This window comes from Lagenorhynchus albirostris, chromosome 6, assembly GCF_949774975.1.
Source record: "Lagenorhynchus albirostris chromosome 6, mLagAlb1.1, whole genome shotgun sequence".
Lineage (NCBI taxonomy): Eukaryota > Metazoa > Chordata > Mammalia > Artiodactyla > Delphinidae > Lagenorhynchus > Lagenorhynchus albirostris.
Genome location: NC_083100.1, coordinates 92,036,382 through 92,059,124, shown reverse-complemented (window position 1 = coordinate 92,059,124; position 22,743 = coordinate 92,036,382). Strand labels below are relative to the sequence as shown.

Sequence of the window (22,743 nt, the reverse complement as noted above, 5' to 3'; positions counted from 1 at the left end):
TGCTGTAGGACTTGGTTAGAGAGAGAAGATGTGAGATTTCTCATTGTAGAAATACATCCATTTCATCCTGTAAAGCTTTTCATACCAGGTGCCTTTTTTTGTGTGTGTGACATGGCCTCTCATCATTTCAGAGGCCATGACCATAGCCTTGGATGATTCAGCTCATGACTCATAGAAGGATCATCTTTACAGATACCTTAGCATTTGCTTCAACAATTGAAGTTACAGTGTCAAATTTATAGGGCTAGAGTTATTGAAAAATTAGTAGTTAAATTTTCTTCCTTCTCTAATGTCACCTTTGGAAAGTGACAATTTACACACTTTCTCTTCCAGCATAGAACATGACTGTGCTTACTCCTCTGAATTTGGAAGAACGAATTTAGATAAAAAGCTTCAGATTATTCTTTCAGACCTTGGTGATCTTTCTCTTCTACTTTCTCCTTCTTCCCTTTTACTGTTGTCTACAGTACTAGGATCTTCAGGGGTCAACACATACATAAGAATTTTGTAGAATTGATATATTATGATCAATTTTAAGCTTCAACATTTAATCTTCTATTGCCATCTTCATTTTCCTAAAGTTTCTTTAGTAAAAATAGCTTTCTTATCGATCACCTATTTCTGTAGTTTTTTCAACCTTAATCATTCCAGCTTTCTTAATGGAAACATGCTGGGCAGGAAATTTGTAATTAGGAGGAAAGTGGAAGGATGGTGTTCTAGCATTGGAAGTCGTATGCTACATGTTGGGGGATGTTAAATAGAGGAGGGGTGTTAAGTGCAAATTTAGCAGCCTATTAAGCCCTGGTACAGTGTGCTTCAAGCATCTAAAAAAGAGGAAAAATATCTTAGGCCAAGGCATACTTCCAAATTAATACTTTGGTACACATGGAAACAGAAAGCCCTTAGAAAGCCTAAGCCTGGTAACCCAGTTCTCAGTGGGGGCACTTAGATGTGGGGACAAGATACATACACATGGATGTATATAACGCAACAATGTACTCTTGTAGAAATTTGAATACAGTAGTCAAACTATTGCTGCATTGGAAAATACAGAACAGCCACATTGCATTAAAGGCATGGTAAAGATTACTACTTATCTTTGTAATCATTACAAAGGTTTGATTTTGCTCTTGTTTGGAAGTGAACCAGAAAGGTTATTTAGCCATTACTTTCCTTTCTTATAAATGCTTTAATTTCCTGCTGTTATTATTTATGGATATACCTTGACAAATCTGGCAACATGAAAATGTCTTCTTGGCTCAAGTCAAATTGTTCAAGAGAACAATTGGATTGCAGTTATAAGGGACCAAAGAGTGTTTGCCCAATTAAAGAGGCAGAGTTTAAATATTTCTAACCTTTCTGCTAATGCAGTAACAAAGGCCAAAATTGATGACATTTTTTGCATTTCAGTTTTTATAAAGAACCGCTTTTTTGTTTGGGTTTTTTAAATTATTGTTAGATTTGGAAGGGAGAGGGGATTTTAATAGCATTGATTTTGGAAACTCTTTTCTCAGTCATAATTGACTTTTCCACAAGGTTAAGTTTTCCTTTGGCTCCAGGATACTCTGTTCACTCTCTGAAGTGGAATTGCTTGACTTTTCTTCCTTGAAAATCCCACCGTCCACTGTGAATTAATTACTCTGCATTCCAAGAACCTGATCTTAGAGGAACCCACAATCTTAGGGAAAAAATTAGGTTAATTTCCATGGATCTCTCATGAAATAAAATGTAATAGACTATCTAGATACCAGAATAAAAACAACAACAACAAAACCCAAAAAAGAGTGCTAATTCTCTCCCAAGGGCCTCAGAGTCTCCTGCTGGATGCTGAGGATGAATGGGACTTCCGTGCAGTTCTGTTGCCAACTTATTCTTGTTGCTAGCCAATTCTCCATTTGACCTCAATTCAGGGTGTTTGTCGGAATAGTATAATAACATCTATGGCATATTTACCTGGTTCTGCTGTTCACTGTCCATGTGGTGTTTTAACTGCAGCCAAAATAATGCTATAATAATCAATATGAGAAGTGTTACTAGTAATAGTAGACAGGCCAATAGATTGTGAATGAAAATGTAGCAGAGTATTTATGATTTTGTTTACCAGTTATTGTTGTAGAGAGAATTGTATTTCTCTTTTATAGTTCAGAAGCACCAGCAAGAATGATGCTAACCTATAAATCTAAAAGCTTGGATTTGGTGAGGCCATTTTCTTCTTGCCCTTTGGTCAGGTGAAATTAAAACCACTCAGCCTGCATTCAAGGGATATTTCTCAGATGGTAAAACATTGAAAGAAGGGATGCACTTTCAAAAATCTAATAAAGACAGGGAAGAATTTATTCCATTCATGACAGTGTGGCCTAGAGATTGGCGTATCAACAAACGTGGGATGAAATGGCTTAGAGATGCAGTGTATTTATATGGTGAAGAAAACAAAACAAAACAAAAACCTAAAAACTAAATTAAAAATTGGGGGCTTCCCTGGTGGCGCAGCGGTTGGGAGTCCGCCTGCCGATGCAGAGGACGTGGGTTCGCGCCCCGCTCCGGGAAGATCCCACATGCCGCGGAGCGGCTGGGCCCGTGAGCCATGACCGCTGAGCCTGCGTGTCCGGAGCCTGTGCTCCGCAGCGGGAGAGGCCACAACAGTGAGAGGCCCGCGTACCGCAAAAAAAAAAAAAAAAAAAAAAAAAAAAAATTGGGAAAAGATATTGGTGTGGTGACAGTTAAGCATCATGTTTTAAATTCAGTATTTGGCATTAAATGGACACAGCTACTTTAGAATGCATACCATTTAGCTTTGAATTGTTAATTGTGTTAGTTAACCACTCCACACCAGTAAGATAGTTCTTGAAAGTCCTATGTCTCTATAATGCTGGGCCCAGAGTTGGCATTAAGACAGTACATGATAAGATAAGGGAACATGTCCTAGTTTTAAATATGTTGGTTTGGTGAGTAAAAAGTGGATGACCATCACACATAACTTTTTTTTCCAAAAATAATTTGTTATGTGCTAGCTATATCTTAGGGTCTGTCCTAGTCACTGGAATTGTAAAGATGCCTCATTAATACAGTCTTTTAATTGTGACAACAATTGTACTAACAATTATGCTATAATGTCTTCGGTAATGTGTCTTCAGTAGTGTGTTACATTTTATATATGTACATATGTTTGTAATATATAGGCCATATATATATATGTATGACATAGTTAAAACCATTTAATGATGCCTGAGAGTAATTTTCATAATGGAGATAATGCTTCAAGAGAGTTTGGAGGATCAACATGAAAGCATGTTCTAAGTGGAGACAGGGAGAACATATGGAAATAAATGGAGATGTTTATATTCAGTGGTGGCATGTGAAGTGGTATGAAAGGAGCACAGGAAATAAGGAAGTTAAATAACACTTAAAAACTAGTCTCTAAGAAGGAAATAAGGAAGTTAAATAACATGTAAAAGCTAATCTCTAAGAAGGATGTTACATAATGATTAAAGGATCAATCCAAGAAGAATATGTAACAATTATAAATGTAACAGCAGGCAACATAGGACCACCTGAATACATAAAGCAAACATTAACAGACATAAAGGGAGAAATTGACAGTAACACAATAATAGTAAGGGACTGTAACATCCCAATTACATCAATGGACAGATCATCCAGACAGAAAATCAGTAAGGAAACACAGGCCTTAAATAATACATTAGACCAATGGACTTAATAGTTATTAATAGATATATACAGCATGCAATCCAAAAGCAGCAGAATAAACATTCTTTTCAAGTGCACATGGAGCACTTCCCAGGATAGATCACATGCTAGGCTATAAAACAAGTCTCATTAAATTAAAGAACATTGAAAGCATATCAAGCTTCTTTTCTGACTGCAAAGCTATGACTCTATAAATCACCTACAAGAAAAAAAATTCAAAAAACTTAAACACATGGAAGCTAAACAATATGCTACTAAACAGCCACTGAAGAAATCAAAGAAGAAATCAAAAATACCTGGAAACGAATGAAAACAAACAAACAAACAAAAACCCAATGACCCGAAATCTATGGGACACAGCAAAAGCAGTTCTTAGAGGGAAGTTTGTGGCAATACAAGCCTACCTCAGGAAATAAAAATCTCAAATGAACAACCTAACCTTATACCTAAAAGAACTAGAAAAAGAAGGAAAAACAAAACCCAAAGTTAGTAGCAGGAAAGAAATTATAAATATCAGAACAGAAATAAATGAAATAGAGACTAAAATATATATATATATATATATATATATATATATATATATATATATATAAAGATAAATGAAACTAAGAGCTGGTTCTTTGAAAAGATAAACAAAATTGATAAACCCTTATACAGCTTCATCAGGACAAAAAAGGAGATGACCCAAATCAATAAATCAAAAAGGAAAAAGGAAAAAATGAAACTGACACCACAGGAATACAAAAGATCATAAGTGATTACTCTGAACAACTATGTCAATAAAATACACAACCTAGAAGAAGTGGACAAATCCCTAGAAATGTACAGTCCCCAAGACTGAACCAGGAAGAAATAGAAAATATGAACAGATCAATTACCAGTAATGAAATTGAATCAGTAATTTTTAAAAATCCCTACAAACAAAAGTCCAGGACCAGATGGCTTCACAGGTATACTCTGCCAAACACTTAGAGAAGAGTTAACACTCATCCTTCTCAAAATACTCTAAAAAATTCAGAAGGAAGTAATGCTTCTGAACTCATTATGTGAGACCAACATCACCCTGATGCCAAAACCAAAGACACTACCAAAAAAAAAAAAAATTATGGGCCAGTATACTGATGAACATAGATGCACATATCCTCAACAAAATTTTAGCAGTTCGAATTCAACACTACATTAACCACATTTGTGGTTCAATATCCACCAATCAATTAATATGATAAACTACATTAATAGTTCGAAGAATAAAAATCATGATTATCTCGATAGATGCAGAAAAAGCTTTTGAAAAAATTCATCATCCATTTACGATAAAAGTTCTCCACAAAGTAGATACAGAAGGAACATAATAAAGGCTATATGTGATAAGTCCACAGCTAACATCATGCTCAGTGGTATGAAAGCATTTCATCTAAGATCAGGAACAAGACAAAGATGCCCACTCTCAACAGTTTTATTCAACATAATATTTGAGGTCCTAGCCACAGCAATCAAACAAGAAAACGAAATAAAAGGAATCCAAATTGGAAAGGAAGAAGTAAACCTATAACTGTTTGCAGTTGATGTGATATTATACATAGAAAATCGGATAACTTTAAAAAAATCTCTGGAGTTCATCAATGAGTTCAGTAAATTTTTAGTATTCAAAATTAATATACAGAAATCTGTTGCATTTCTATACCCTAACAACAAACTATTGGAAAGAGAAATTAACCAAATAACCCCATTTACGATCACATCAAAAATAATAAAATACCTAGGAATAAACCTAACTAAAGAGATAAAAGAACTGTACTTGCAAAATTATAAGACTTAATTATAAGACTAATGAAAGAAACTGAAGACAACACAAACATATGGAAAGATGCTCTGTGCTCATGGATTGGAAGAATTGATATTGTTAAAATGACCATAGTACTCAGTGCAATCCCTATTAAAATACTAGTGGCATTTTTCACAGAGGAGATCAAATAATTTAAAAATTTATATGGAAACATAAAAGAACAGCCAAATAATCTTAAGAAAGAAAAACAGAACTGGAGATATCACACTCCCTGAATTCAGACTACAAAGATACAGTCATCAAAATGTAGTATTGGCAAAGAAACAGGCACATATATCAATGGAACAGAATTGAGAGCCCAGAAGTAAACCCACACACTTACGGTAAATTAATCTACGACAAAGGAGGCAAGAATATACATTGGAGAAAGGTCAATATCTTCAATAAGTGGTGCTGGGAAAACTGGACAGCTACATATAAAAGAATGAAATTAGAACATTCTCTAACACAATATTCAAAAATAAACTCAAAAGGAATTAAAGACCTAAATGTAAGACTGGAAACCATAAAACTCTTAGAAGAAAATATAGGCAGAACACTCTTTGACATAAATCATAGCAATATTTTTTGGGGGTCTGTCTTCTAAGGCAAAAAATAAAAAAACAAACAAATGGGATCTAATTAAACTTAAAAGCTTTTGCACAGCAAAGGAAACCATAGATGAAACAAAAAGACAGTGTACTGAATGGGAGAAAATATCTGCAAATGATGTGACCAGTAAGGGGTTAATACCCAAAATATACAAACAGCTCATACAACACAGTATCAAAAAAACAAACAACCTAGTTGAAAAGGCAGAAGATCTGAATAGACGTTTTTTAAAGAAGACATACAGATGACCAACAGGCACATGGAAAGATGCTCAACATCATTAATCATCAGAGAAATGCAAATCAAAACCACAATGAGATATCACCTCATACCTGTCAGAATGAACATAGTCAAAAAGACCACAAATAACAAATATTGACTAGGATGTAGAGAAAAGGGGACCCTCTTACACTCTTGGTGGGAATGTAAATTGGTGCAACCTCTGGAAAACAGTATTAAGGTTTCTCAAAAAAATAAAAAGAGAACTACCATATGATCCTGCAATTTCACTCCTGGGTATATATCTGAAGAAAACAAAAACACTAATTTGAAAACATACATGTGCTCCAATGTTCATAGTGCATTATTTATAATAGTCAATGTATGGAAGCAACCAAAACATCCATCAATTCCATGAGTGGATAAAGAAGATGTGGTATATACATATATACAATGGAATACTGCTCAGCCATAAAAAAGAACAAAATTTTTCTATTTGCAACAACACAGATGGATTTGGAGGGTATTATGCTTCGTGAAATAAGTCAGACAGATAAAGACAAATACTGCATGATGTCATATGTGAAATCTAAACTATAAAACAAATGGATGAATATAACAAAACATAAACAGACTCACAGATATAGAGAACAAACTAGTGTTTAACAGTGGGGAGAGGGTAAGGGGGAGGGGCAATATGTGGTAAAGGATTAAAAAGTACAAATGTCAGTGTGCTAAGAGAATTCTCGTGAATGCTCATGTCCTATTTGCAAACTTATTTTGCAAAAACTTATACAAGAACTTTTTGAGATATGAAATAAACTAATTTACCTTATGAACAGATTTCTTAAGGGGCGATTGAAGGAGGTATTCCACCATCATTTGAGGGTCTAGAAATGTCCTTTATCTGTCTTTAGAAATTGGTTTAAAAGTCAATAAGCTCATTTGGATGTGAGAATAAAGTGTCAGGAAAATAATATGCTTAGAAATTCCCTTAGCACCAACCCTTAGAGGAGAAATGAGACTGCTTCAATGGGTTTACAGCATTTTCTCTTGTTTTATAGTAACAGAGAATCACAGATAACTGGATGAAGTAGTCTTTGCTAATTCATAGCAGGATATTGGATGGCAGTTCACATGAGACCAAGAGATAGAAGACTTTTGGCCTGTAATATTTCTACCTTGGAAAGATACTCAATTATTAGGAATATATAGAGTATGTACAAATATAATTCAAATATTCTCTCCAAAAGTGTGAAAGCTGATAAAAGTTTAAAAGGAAAGGAACATTAAATACTTAGAGGGGATTAGGTCACCTGGTGTCTAAATTGAGATTAGTTTCTAGTGGTTCTGTTTTATTGCATTTGTGTCTCAGTTTAGTGATTTTTTAAATCAAGTGTAACAGACTTATCTTAGTATGATATAGCAAATGTTTACTGAATTACTGTACTTAGTGAAAATATTGAAGAGTGCCTACTTTAAGCATTCATTAGATTATCAGGCTGTTCTTGACATTAATTTTTTTTTTTAATTTATCTCAGGGTTTAATTCACATGATTGAAGTAAGAGCGGGAGAGAGCTTCCCTTGACAAATGATAGAGGCAGAATATTTGAGGAGAAAGTCTACTATTGAATAGAAGTTACTCCTTGCGGGGGAGAATAAGCTTGTAGAAAAATGGGCCTTCTTTACAACATGTGAGCCCTGCTTAATTTGATCTCCTAAAAAGGAAGAACACGTTCTTTTTTGTTTAATATGTTATATATATTTATTCAGAATTAGCACAACTGAATTGATGATTCAGGAGAGTGTACTACTGAAACCAGAGTATGTGGCATCACAGAGGAGGGAGATCATCAAGAAACTAGAACTAGATGTGAGTTTGGATTTTTCCAGTAACAGTTTAGCTTTTCTAATCCTAAAATTGCGCTAAGACCATACTAAGTGATACTGCACATCATTTTTTGCCTGATATCTGGCCATTCTGATTATCTTTGTTACTCATTAAGCTGTAAAGCCCTTGAAAGACATGCTGGGGTCCTTCTTTATATTTCCGAGTACCAGCATCTATCATGTAAAGGGCAAATTTTTAATGCTGTGGAATTCAAAATGGAGAGCTCTTCAAGTGAGAGTGAAATACTGAGTTTTGTTAATTTTTTTTTTTTTTTTTTTTTTTTTTTTTTTGCTTTTTGGGTAACACAGTGGAAGAAATTGTTTTCCTGTTGACAAAACCAAAATGATCTCCTATGTGGAGCTCAGCATTCCATGCCAAGGCCAGGTGGTCCAGAGGCCCTGGAATGAAATCATATTAAATAGAAGATACGAGGATCATGAAGTGATGGAAATGGTCCATCACTTGCAGAAAGATTGAGGAGGAAGGTAAAGGAGAGACAACAAAGACAGTCACTGGGCCAGCTTGGACTGCAACTGTGGCTTTCCCCAGTGGTCTTGGTTCACTACACTAGGTAGTTGATTTTTGAATAATTTTTATAGTTAAATATTGCCCCCTTTGTTGTTCCCCAGAGAAAAGAGATCATGGAAACCACAAATGATTTCCAATTATTTATGTCTATCAGTTTTTGATCTTTAACAGTCTAGGAGGGGAGATGAGACAAACAAATAACGACAGAAATAAGTGCCTTATGAGAAAATAGGAATTTTAGGGAAGGGGAGGCTAAACCAGTGAGATGTGAGGGCGATAGGGTATGTTTGTTAAGAAGAAAGCTTTTACATGGGCCTTAGCAGAAGGGCATGCTTTAGACAGGGGTTCATATGAAGGGGACAGAATCCCAGGTGAAGCAAACCATGTGAGTAAAGACACAGAAGTGGAAAGTCATAGAACATATTTAGAGTAAAACCAGTAATCAAGTTGGACATGGATATGGAGTGGATGAAGGTGAGGGCCATGGATTTAGGGTAGAGACAGAATGCTAGGCTGTGGTCTTTGGCCTTATAATGGTCATGAGATGCTAGGACTTGAAGTATTACCCTCTCTATCCCTGTGCAACACTCTGAGCTCCAACAATACTAAACTTTTTTTTTTTTTTTAACATTCTAGACCTTTGGAGCGAGTCTCTGTCTGACCACTGACCATGATCCTAAGGTTTCCCTCATTCCCCTTCACCCTCATGAACTTCTCCCTAGCTCTGACCTATCACCTGGATAACCTCTACTTCTTAGAAATTGTTTCCTCTGGGAATCCTTTGAGATGACATAGGCTTTCTGCTCCCCAGTCACGTTATTTCACCGCGTTGTAATTGCACTGCTTGTGTGCGCTGTTAACCAGGCTACTGTGCAAGGTCTGTGATGTTGGGGACCTCATCTGTGTTGTCCACTGTTATTTTCCCAGCATTTAGCACAGTATCTGGTAAATAAAAGGTACTTGAACTGAATTCAAGCGTTGCCGCTTCTCATGTTTCTTTCACCACCTTTGTCTTTCTTTCTCTTGGCCAATGCTCTACAAGGACGTGGTTCTCAGTCCATTTTCAGACTTGGATAAAACAGCATATTGTAGTGCCTGGGATCTGGCCTCTTGAGTAGCAGCTGAGGAGCCGGTAGTTCAACCTGGGAGATGCAACCTGAAAGGGTAGGAGACTTAGCTCCGTGAGGAGTGAAACGTCACTCAAGGGAAACATGATTTAGGAGGGAGCCAGGCTATTCCCAGTGCACCTGTATATTATTCCAATATCTTCTTTTTAATCCTTCCAGAGAAATCCAGTTTTCCAAATACACAAATCTGGCCTATATACCTTTGTGTTTTATTGTATTGGGTTGGCCAAAAAGTTCGTTCAGGTTTTTTTGTACCATCTTCTGGAAAAACCCAAATGAACTTTTTGGCCAACCCAATAAAACGGTAGTTGGCAAAACACATTGCATAGCATTGCTTCATATTTTCCTTGCTTTACTCCTGGTGTTTTTTTCCCCTATCACTGCCTCCTTGCCTTGCAACTTGCAAAGAAAGTGGGTTTTTTGGGCTGTGCCCTGTGGCATGTGGGGTCTTAGTTCCCCGACCAGGGATTGAACCCATGCACCCTGCAGTGGAAGCACCTAGTCCTATCCACCGGACTGCCAGGGAAGTCCCAGATAAAATATTAACACCTTAATTCTCATCATAAGTTCTACTTTCTAGAGGGCTCAGCGACAACAAAACTCGATGAGTATTGAAAGAAAGAATGAGAGATGCTATTTTTTTTTCTTTTTTTTTGCGGTACGCAGGCCTCTCACTGTTGTGGCCTCTCCCGTCGCGGAGCACAGGCTCCGGACGCGCAGGCTCAGCGGCCGTGGCTCACGGGCGCAGCCGCTCCGCGGCATGTGGGATCTTCCCGGACCGGGGCACTGTGTCCCCTGCATCGGCAGGCGGACTCTCAACCACTGCGCCACCAGGGAAGCCCGAGAGATGCTATTTTTAAGGATTTATAATAATAATCTAGATGAGACATAGCATGAGCCTGAAGGATGTTGGCAGCTGTAAAGCTCTTCTTTTTCTCTTTCATTTTCCTTCTCTTTTTTTCCTCTCTCAACCTCATTTTCCTTCCTCTTCTTTTATGTATCATTCAGTTTTTTTTTTTTTTTCATTTCTTCCTGTTCCTCATCCTTTCCCTCTTCTTTTCATCTGGCATAAATCTTGAGAACAACATTGTCAGTACCTGTGGTCGACTTCACAGCAGTCAGTACATCGTCCAGCAAAAGGAGGAAGAGCTCAGTATGTATTTCTTGGACAAATGAATTCAAACCCCTGCATCTAGTCTTACCATTCAGTTTCAGGCATTTCTTTTCACATTGGAACAGCTCTTCTCTTCTTTGCGATCGTTCACATACACCTGCACTTCATTAGTGAAGAGTTAAGTTCTTTTCAGAGTCGAAGATTGCATTTGGAAAAAATCTGCTGAGACTAGTGCATTTACAATCTTTAGTTGGCTGTCTCACTAAACTTCATTTTGTCAGCTGGATTAGATTCTTCTCCAACACCAGGCCAAGATGTAATGAGGTTCCTCTTGGCAGTGCAATTTCTGAAACAAAGTTATCCCTTCCAAATCTATTTCTCCAGCCTTGTTGAATATGTGAATGCAAGTAGGACATAGAAGAAATATCCACTTATTGTCCAGCTCTTCCTGCAGGAAAGTTTCACAACTTTCTCACCAATTTATTTTAGTCATTAGCATTTTTCCATGCTCTAGTTTGAACTTCACACCGAGTTCTGTCCTCAAGAGGGAAGAGTCACTTAATAAGATCTCTGTGTGTTTAAGAATGGCTGAATTACTCTTTGTGTCTTCTGGCCATTTTCTCAATAATGGAGAGAAGAATCAATTTCCATGTCAAGGAACTTCCCTGGTGGAGCAATAGTTAAGAATTTGACTGCCAGTGCAGGGGACATGGATTCGATCCCTGGTCTGGGAAGATCCTACATGCTGTGGAGCAACTAAGCCCAGGCACCACAACTACTGAGCCCTCAAGCCACAACTACTGAAGCCCATGCGCCTGGAGTCCGTGTTCTGCAACAAGAGCAGACAGTGCAATGAGAAGCCTGTGCACCGCAGCAAAGAGTAGCCCCCGCTCGCTGCGACTAGAGAGAGCCTGTGCACAGCAACAAAGACCCAACGCAGCCATAAATAAATAAATAAATAGATAAATAAATAAATAAATAAAAGACACTTTGCTTTAAAAAAAAAATTTCCATGTCAAGAGAAAAGCTGAAAAAGCAGCCGAATTGTGATACCTCTTCTAATTTTAAGATTCTCTGTGTCTCCATGTGGAATATAATTGTAGTTCATTTTATTCTTTCAAGGTCTGCTTTTCTAAGACTTTGATTTTATTTCAAACTGTTGATGAAATGTACCTGAGTTGTCCCAGTTCTTTTAGGCTTGAAGCTCAGTACTGAAACCAGATATTCCTTTTTGAATAAGCTGTAGCATTTTAAATGCAGCGCTCCCACATTGTAATTTTTATTGTCCTGCCCAGCCCCATATCAGATTTTTTCCCAGGGTTCCAAACTTCAGGATATTGACTCTCCTGCTGCCAAATGTTCATGCTGAAAACCTGGGCAATATCCTTGGCATTTCACTGTCATTCACCTCTTTGCCCACATTCAGTCTGTCACCAAATTTTGTTAGTTCTGTTATTGAACCAAAACTTGGATCCACTCGCCCACATGCGGTAAAGCCAATCTACTGATGCTGGGTTGTGGTGAAGGAAAGTGCAGCGTTTATTGTAAGGCGCTGTACAGGGTATCTGGGACAGCTAGCGCTCAAAAAGTCTGAACTCCTCTATGGCTTTCAGCAAAGCATTTTTAAAGACGAGGTGAGTGAGGGGTGTCCCAGGGCATGTGATCAGCTTGTGCATAACTCTCCAATTGGTTGATGATGAGGTAACAGGGCAGTGACACAGGGGGTCACGGTATCAATCCTCAGGTGCCAGTAGGCCTGGGGACTATGTGCTCATGGTCATCAAGTAGTTAATTTGGTGGGGTTTTAGCAACTGTAAAGCAACTCAGGAAACATGCATCAGATACTATTATCTAGGTATTCCACAGAGGAGCTAAAGCAGAGGATAAGGGGGACGGGACTGTTCTGGGAAGCCCCACGGGGTCCTGCTTGGTTACAGCTCTACTATTTTTGTGTTTATTTGTTTATTCTATTTATTTCTATCTCCCTTCTAGCATTATTTCTCATTTGAACTACTGTAATAGTCTCCTGACTTATTTCCCTCCTTCTACTCTTACTCCCATATAAATAGAGTGTTGCCTATTTAATGTGGTTTAGCACATGGTCTCTGCAGACACACTACCTCTGTCCACATTCTCACTCTGTCACTTACAAGCTGTGTGGGGATGATGATCATTCCTAGCTCATGAACACACACCCTTACACATCACTTACAACAGAGCCTTATACAATAAGCACTGAATAACTATGAGCTATTATTATTTTTCTTTTCCACACTCAGCTGAAGCAACTTGACAAGAAAGCTTATCTGAGTCTATCGCTCCCGTGCAAAATGACTTCAGTGACCCCCCCCTGAATTAAAACTTCATAACGTCTCTCACATAGCCATGTACGATCTGGCCCTGGCATACCTCTCCAGCCTCAACACCCTCCCTTCCACTCATTCTTTTCCAGCTACATGGTGTGGCATTGAGCAAGTTAGTTGACCTTTCTGTGCTTGAGTTTCCACCTTGTGGCTAGAGGCTAGCATCGCGTAGTCACCTAGGCAGCAAAGAACAGGAGAATCATGGACCCAGATCTTAAACATCTTGATTCAGAGCTGATACTCTCGCACAGTACATTTAAGAGACTAGTCATTGTGTCCCTGTTTCAATGAAGAAGAATGAGGGAAGGGGGAATCCCCTGGCTAAGCAGCCATTTTCTAGCAATGGCTGCACACTTTGGAAGAGAAACACAGATCTTTGAGGGGCAGCTCGCTGTCTCTGCCACCGGTATTCTTTTCTATTAATTAATTACCCCTGTATTAATTTCCTATTGATGCTGTAATAAACTTAATGACTTAAGACAACACAAATTGATGATCTAACAGTTCTGGAGGTCGGAAGTGTGAAATGGGTCTCACTGGGCTAAAATCAAGATGTGAGCAGAGCCGTCTTCCTTCTGGAGACTCTAAGGGACAATCCATCCCTCACTTTTCCCAGCTTCGGGAGGCCCCCCTTATTTCTTGTCTCGTGACTCCTTCCTCTGTCTTCAGAGCTACCTGGCAGCATCTTCAGATGTCTTTCTATAACCTTTATTCCTCCCTCATCCACTTATAAGGATCCTTGTGATCACGTTGGTCCCACCTGGATAATCTAGAATAATCTCTCCATCTCAAGGTCAGTTTATGAGGAATCTCAACTCTACACCAACTTAATTCCCCTTTGCCATGTAACATAATGTATCACAGGTAGTAGGGAGTAAGATTTAGACATTATTCTGCCTACTCAAACCCTTTCTCTACCGAGAAATAAACCAATACTTGCGGTTTACTGAAATTAAACAAGAGGGTGGTCCTTGTGAATATATGGGTATGTAGTATGATGTTAGGGGGTACAGAGGTCCAATTAGCTTATAATTAAGAATTTAGGTGCTGAAGTTGGGATTGCCATGTTTGACCACCACCTCCCCTGTTTCCTACCTATATAATGTTGGATGGGTCACATAGCCTCTCTAAGCCTTCAGTCTTCTCCTCTGTAAGATGGAGATAACACAGGACTTCCCTGGTGGTCCGGTGGTTAAGACTCTGTGCTTCCAATGGAGGGGGTGAGGGTTCGATCCCTGGTCAGGAAACCAAGACCCCACGTGCCGTGCGGCGCAGCTAAAAATAAATATATGAATAAAAATAAAATAAAATGGAGATGACAGTGGAGTTGTCAGGAGAAAATGAGGTGATCCATATTTAAAGGAGAAAAAAATCATAGCCCAGTACCTGACATATACTGAGCACTCAATAAGTACAAAGTGTTATTTGTTCTTTTTCGGAGAGTAAAAGCTTTGCTTTCTTGTGTATTCACACATTTATCGGGGCCCTGCCGTTGGTGACACAGTGTAACAAATATTAGAGATGGAGAGATGCACAAATCAACCTTGACTATCAGGAGGTCAAAGCCAATTTGGAGAAACATAAAAATGAATTATGTAGGTATAATATAAAGAATATTATATTCTCAAGGTGTGTAAAAAGTATTTTTCAAATGCAAGGTTAAAAAACAAGCAACCCAGAAGAGGAGAGGAGTACGTCTTTTAAAGTTTCTATTAAAATGCAGATAGTTCAGCTTCTTCATCTGTAGAATGAGGAAATTAGAATATGATCCAACAGCAGAGTTTCTTTCGCTAATAAGATGTGATCAGTTCTCTCTGGGAAGGGCGTGACTCAGGCACTGGCCAGATACTTCACTGCCCTGCATCTGATACTTCGCTGCCCTGCATCTGATACTTCGCTGCCCTGCATCTGATACTTCGCTGCCCTGCATCTGGTATGATGTGTATAGGAAAGGTCACTCCCGAAGCTCCGTGTCAGTTAATATCTTCTTGAGATTAGTCAGTCACCAAGAACATGGCACTAATCTGTGAGTTCTCTACGAGTGCCTTCAGAATCGACTGCTAACAGATTTGGTACTTCCCTAGAAATTGGGAGGTGGGTATGTAAACATCCCATTCAAAGCATCCCAGTTGACTTTAATGGATGAAGTCCACAGACCATGACTTAAGCACCAGTTTGACACAGAAAAAGCAGTAGATGTGCGAATTTTGGAATGGTATAATAAATAGAACATATAACAAAAGTTTTGACTTTTTCAGAATGTTCCCCAGGGCCGTTCAGTTACTTAATTGAAATGACCAGTCATAAAATGACTCTCCAGGATTTCTTAGTATGTAAACAGAGAATTGAAAGATAAACAGTTCTAAAGAAATTGTGCAAAGTCATTGTAGCAAGAGCTATTAGTAAGCTCAAATGTGAATAGCTGACACACACATCTCAAGAAGAGTAAAGGGTCTCAGATATTATTCTACTTGCCAGAAAACATGTTTGCCTGCAATCTTTTCATAGATACTGGCAGAAGACATCAGACCCCTTGGTCAGAGACAAAGGGCATTTGTCACTCACAGCCATGTCAGTTGCCAGAACGTCATCATTGGTACTGGTTTCTGGAGCCCCAGTTCCCATAGTGCAACACACAGGGGCCTGTGATGCCTGCACGCATAGTGAGTTGTGTAAGGGGAGAGAGACATTGAGCCTTAGAGACCCCAGTCCTTCATAATGGGCTAGAAGCAAACCTGTACAACCTTTGCCCTAGAGGGTGACTTTATCCTTCTCTTCCAAGGCTGTTCGCTCTACAAACATACTTTAAAAAATAGTCGAACAAAATCTGTCATTATCTCTGATCACAAGATATGCAGAAATATGACAGATCCATGGAGAAACTCTCGCTACAAAACAACAACACACATGCATACACATTGGTTAATATATCCCTTACAACGAAAAATGTAACAAATTGTATATAGTGAGTGATCTGCTGGTTTTCTGATTATAATCAAGACCTAGTATCTCCACTATATGAAACCATAGAATGCCCCATGCTCTCCAAAATCTTTGATTGGCTAACAGCAACCTCATTTTACAGTATCCTATCTTGCGGTGTTAGTTCATAAAAGGCAATTATTACAGTAAAAACACACACAGTCAACAGATACTTCTGTTTAGAAAATGTCCTCTCTATTTTGAAAATTACAGCATCCAGACTTCTGGGAAATGTGTTCTATTTCCCTGAATCAAACAGAAACTGTAAAAGTATTGGGCTATTGATGTGCACCTTTATCCAGCAAGCTCTAAGAAGAATTTATTAAGGGTAGAGAAACAAATATGTAACAGATTGGCTTCTCCTGCAGAAGATGTGAAATTTTAAATCATTTTAAATGATTCTGCCAAATTGTTGGTTGGTAGAGCTAATATTTTGGAAATTCTACTCCAGACAATGAAAGGTTTGTACGTATAACTTGCCACCTATTAATCTCAAGGTAACAAACTGTAAAAAAAATAAAAGATTTTATTGTGGGCATTTTCAGATGTACATGAAATTGAGATAATAGTTATTACACTTCGATAAAATGGAATTATGTGGAAAGAAATACTGAACTGAGAATGAAGTAAATAGAATTCTAATTCTGTCTGTACCACTGATGATGATACTTAGCCTTAGGCAGAGGGGTTACTCAATTGTGGCTTCAATTTATCCTTTTATAAATGAAAGATGATAGAATGTATTCATTCTCACCTCATAGGTATATTAAATACTAGTGGGAAATACAAATGAAAAAAGTTAGTTACATTCTGAAGAAAATTTGTTTATATGTAATTATCTTTTTCTAGTTACCTGTATAGTCTCCTTTCCCTGAAATAGAATTGATTGGAGACACTACAGGTACATCATTTCCCCAAAATTCTACACCTGCAATTTTCTTTTTTCTAGTTAGGACATACTATGAAATTGGTCAGACTCATTTCGTATTCTTTAGACCGGATAAAGCTTGAAACCACATCTATCGTTTTTAAGACTGATAACTTCATTTAAATAAACTATGTAGTTATTTGTTGATTTAAGAGTACTTTTCCACCTTTATGTGTTTAGGCTATGAGAAACTATTATTTGAAGCAAGAGTTAAAGAAATGGAATCTTGGAACTAATTGAGAGGAAAATTAGGTAACATTTAAACAGTAATTATCAACAAACCTGGTGATATGAATGGCCTATGGTACTTGTCAAATGTATATGTTTCTCAGCTCCTCCCCTGTCATTCTGCTTCAGTGGGTCTAGAAATTTGTAAATTTTTAAAGTGATAAAACAGGTGATTCTTATACAAGAGGAAGGTTAGGGAACATTGACACAATTTAATATTTTTATCCTAAATATGCAAATTGAGACCTGCCGTAGTTGAACTTGCCTGATCCTCAGCGTTGGTTCATTGCAGACCTAAGGGTAAGCCCAGTGCCTTAGACTTCTGTTCATTGCCCACTTTTTTCACCTGTTACCCTGGCCTAAAAGTTAATGTGCTTACAAAATATGCACCATCTCTACTAACTTACGCTGATTTTTGTCTTCACACTCACTAGTCTAATACTTTCTTTCCAGCTAAATGTGGCAACTGTTCAAGTTCTAGGGTCTGGAAAGCAGCCCCAGGAATTACAGAGCTCCTGTAAGGACTTGTTCCAATGATAACTCTAGACGTCGAGGCTCACTGTGGAGTCTGCAGCGTTAGCATCGAAGCTTTGACTGATTTGCTAACTCTAATTATTTTTCAGCTAGGATTTTATGGGTTTCTGTTTCCTGGTTATTCTTACATCTTATAGAAGCTACGTGGCTTTTCTTTATGACCCTGCAGAAAACTTCTATTGTGATAATACTGTGTCAAAGATCCTTGAAAATCTGTAACCTGTTATAAAGACGAAGATGATTATCTTTGTACTCAGTTTCCAAATGGCTCGAGGTAGACTTAAAGCTTAAAAGATATGGTGGCTATAGACCAGGCATCAGTCTATGAATCTTAATTTAGTAAGACTTCATCTGGCTTTCTCTTCTATTCTTAGTAGGGGGGGAAGCCTTATACAGTATAATTTAGACCCTGTTGTCACAAGTAAATGTGTTTTGTTCTTCTTTTTATGTCAGAAAGAAGGCTTCTTAAAGGAGCTTTATTTTCTTTTTCTTCCCGTCCTATTTTGAACATTATATAATACTTATAAACTCAGCTTTCCACAGCAGTTTCCTCATTCCATTTATAATTACAAACATTTTTTACCTATCTGTTGACCATTTTTATCATGGGGTGGGGAACTTATGAAATAGATCTGAGTGCCTCATGATCATTTCCAAATGAGAATATGGGTGAGCATTTTGGGGAAAATGTAGGACTTGAAAGAAATTTTTATTCAGGTGTACTTGATATTTGATGTTAGAGGACATACCGGAATATGTTTTGATGTTTATCCAGAGGATTGTTGAGGCCGGGGGTGGGGGTTGGGGTGGGGGGCGGGGGGGGGAGAAAAGGAGGTCCTTCATAACTCAAGTAAGAGCCCCCTTGGGAGGGGGTAGCATTGGAGAGATAGAGGAGAGAGCAAGGAGCTGGGGGATAGAACTGACAGGTGGGTGAGGCCCATGACTAATTGTGGATATGGGCAGGTGAGGTTGATTTCAAGGGCCTGGATGAGACAGTCACTGAAAAGACACATGTTGCACGGCTCATTCCTTCACATATTTTAACAGTATATGTAGCTTTACCCTACTTGCTCAAAGGGTTGCCCTGTATCATCATTTATAATCTCCATAATTACTAGACTCCCCACTCCTACTCAAACCCACCTCCGTTTTCAGAGAAGCCATGTACACATCTGTCCTTGGACATGTTTCCTTTTAATTGGAGAGTATTGGAATAGACCAGGAAACTATTACTTGTGTTCGTGTAACATAGTAGCAATACATTTATTAACTGTCTAATCTTAAGTGACTGTCTCTCAGCTCTAGACTAACCCTTCTGTCTTTATGTAGGTGAAGGCTAGAAGTCGAAGTATAACCTTAGCAGTGTGGTCGTGACCATTCCTGTTATCTTTACTAACTGAGATAGTGGAATCATAGTGTTTGCAGTTTGAAAGGGGCTGGATTGATTGGCTGGTGCAGACCTTTCTCTGACACGGTGAATTCCTTTTGAAGCGTCCCTCAGTGTAGTTTGAGATTGCATGCTAGTGATAACTAATTTATTACTATATAAACTTCCAGTTATTGCATAGACTTCTCTTATGTTGAATTGCTTCTTGTTAATTTCCATCCATTTCTCCCAGCTCTGGGCTTAGGAGCTACGTAAAATTGATCTATTTTGTATATGAAAACCCTTCAGAATGTAAAGCTAGCCACACTAAACTCCCTACATTTTTTCTCTCTATACCAAACATTCCCATCTTCAACTTTATCTTCAAGGGTCATATTTTCATATTCTTTCATCATAAAGGATGCTTAATGAACTCTAATCATTTCATAATGAAGTATGATTTCCTTTCATTGTGGTTACTTGTCTCTTTAAAAATAAGCCTTTGAATTTGGCCTGGGATTATTATCAGACTGAATACCCTGTGAAATCTACCCTCTTTCCCTGTTCAGAATTGGTTTGTTTTCTCCCTCCACTTCCACGTCTAAAATTTCTTATGTAGCAAGGCCCTAAATAATTTATCTTAAAGCAGCCTAAAGGGACAGAGTTCCCTGGGTGAAGGTGGGGAGTATAGGAATTTTAATGGGTCATCTAGTTATGTGGAGTCTGAAAAATGGGGCCCCAGTGTCTTTCTCTAACAGCGTAAAAAGGGACTCCCCTCCCTGCCATGCAGACAATATGGAAAGCTGACTGGTTTTCCCTCTGGAATAGTGCTTCTCAGATGTTCATGAACGTGCAGATTACCTGGCGATCTTTTAAAATGCAGATCATGAGTCAGTAGGTCTGGGCTGGGATGGAGATCCTGCGTTTCTAAGCTCCCAGGAGATGCCTGTGCTTTTGCTCCATGGACCACACTTAGAACAGCACTGTCCATTAGAAGTCTAATGTGAGTCACAAGTAGGAGTCACACAGTAATTTTTCCAGGAATCACATTAAAAAATTCAAAAAGGAAAAAAAGTCAAAAGAAATAGGTGAAATTAATTTTAGTAATATACTTTGTCTAGCTTAACATATCTAAAACATTATTATTTCAACATGTAATCAGTATAACAATAACTGAGATATTTTAAAATTATTATTATTGAATTATTTTTTGTATTACATGTTGTAGGTATTTTGTACTCATAGCACATCTCTTGGATTAGCCACATTTCAAGTGCTCACTAACTACACGTGGCTATGTGGCTTCTGGGTACCATATTGGATCGTACAGCTCAAGGTATAGAGAGTTGGATATCTCAGAACCTGGGAATAATACAAATAGCTAGTATTTGTTGATGCTTGCTTTGTACATGACACTGCTATGAGACGTAAGTGCTATATAAATGCTTTAGATGAGTCATTATTATTCCCCATTATACCCGTAAGAAAGAAGGCTCTACGCTGGCAGTAACTAGCCTAAAGTCACAATGGCAGGGCCAGGATTTGATCTAGAGTCTGACTCTGGAGCTTGTGTTCTTAACCACTGCTCCAGGGCAGGGAGCCCTCTGAGGGAAGCAAGTCCTCAAGAAATGGGAGCAGTGGGCCTGGCGTTTGGGAAGGAAAGGCCGGGCAAGATGGTTCCCTGTGATGGGGTGTGGCCACTAAACTCTGACACTGAGGTGCAAATTGCTTTTTATGGATGGATGTAGTTTCCCTATGGTATCCTTAAGCCTTTGGTGGTGTTGATTAACTTACAGGTTAGTAACAGAGGCTGCCTGTTGACCGTGCCTGTGGGGATTAAGGTTGCTGGAGAAGTAAGGGGGATTTTGGACCTACACCTGCAGTGGTGGAACCAAGGCCACAGAGGCACCTGGGTCAACTGGCCCAGTGGTCCAGAGGGGAAATGGGATCTGCCCCAGGAAGTGATCTTGCACTCTGGGGGAATCCTCAGACCCATTCCCAGGGCCAGGCCTTCCACAGCTCTGTGGGGTGAGGGCTTGGATGTTTTGGTTTGCAAACCAAAGGGAAACAGCAAACCTGTGGGCCCTTCTCTCCCATCTCAGCAGTGGTTGAGGCATTGGTTCTATAAGTTCCATCTATTCCGGGCTGTAATTTACCTGGAGCAGGAGGTTAATTTTATTTTGAGAAGCTACAGGATCTCTTTGTCTACTTTAGATTTTTGATCCCTTCTTAACCAAGATGTTTCTACCTTTTTCACCTGGAGACAAGGATTTCAGTAATTACAGCAACAATGCTAATTCGAAAGGTGCACTACTGCATGGTGCCTAAAAGGGCAGGCTCTGGACTCAGAATGTTGTGTTCAGACTCAGTCCATGTCCCCTGCAAGCTGTGTGACCTAGACAAAGTCACTTATTACCCTCTAGGAACCTGTTTTCTCCAAGCCTAAAATAAGACCAATTAATAATAGCTCTGTTTACACAGGGCTGTTATAAGCATCGTATAAAACAGTAAACATAAAATGCTTATTAGCTCAGTACCTGGCACTGAGAAAAGTAAATGTTAACTCTTAAACTATCATTGCTATTCTTCCCCTTATGTCTCATTATTCTATTTGCCAAGCTGAAAAGTCATCCAGTCATTTTTTTTTTTTTACCGTAAAACTTTTAAAGTGCCCCTTGCCCTCTTTTGCATTCTTTAGCATTTTTACAGGCCCAATTTATTCCAAGCTTTAGCCCTTATAACATTATTATAATGCCATGCTAAACTCACTAACATATGGTCTTGGCTGTGTTTCCTTCTTTTTAAATGTGTGCAAGCCTTTACAATGTGTGCTCATCGGAGAGTTCCCATGCAGCCCCACAAGCCCTCTTGGAGCTTTATTCTGTCAAATCCTCTATGGTGTTCTTGTAATTTGGGGGGGGGGTCAGAATTCCTTTCAGGGTGAGCCTACACCATAAAATGTATTCCATCTTGTGAGATTTAGCCCACGGCTTTTGGAACTTTCATTTCTGAATTCTGGGTGCAAGTCTAGCTCAGCTCCTGCGTCTGTCACCAACTCTTAAGGAACTTGAAGGGAAACCAGGGTGCAGCAGGACCATCCATGGCTGGTTCCCAACTGACCCATCTCCGTCTTGGAACAAGGCTCGGTCTCTGAACGCAGTCTCCAAATAGAGCTCCAATGAAACAATGATTTAATGAGAAATGGATGTTTTCCTGAAGATTTGGAGGAAGAAAATAATGAAGAGACATATCCTACATCATACTCTTCAACTCAGTAGCATTTTTCATTGGGCCATTAGGCACAGTGTTCTGCCTCA

General features: G+C 38.6%; 1 protein-coding gene across 1 annotated transcript in view; it reads left to right on the top strand.

Moving 5' to 3' along the window:
- The window catches only part of THSD7B (thrombospondin type 1 domain containing 7B), a 778,062-nt gene that overhangs the window by 247,765 nt on the left and 507,554 nt on the right, over positions 1-22,743 (top strand). The window lies entirely within an intron of this gene.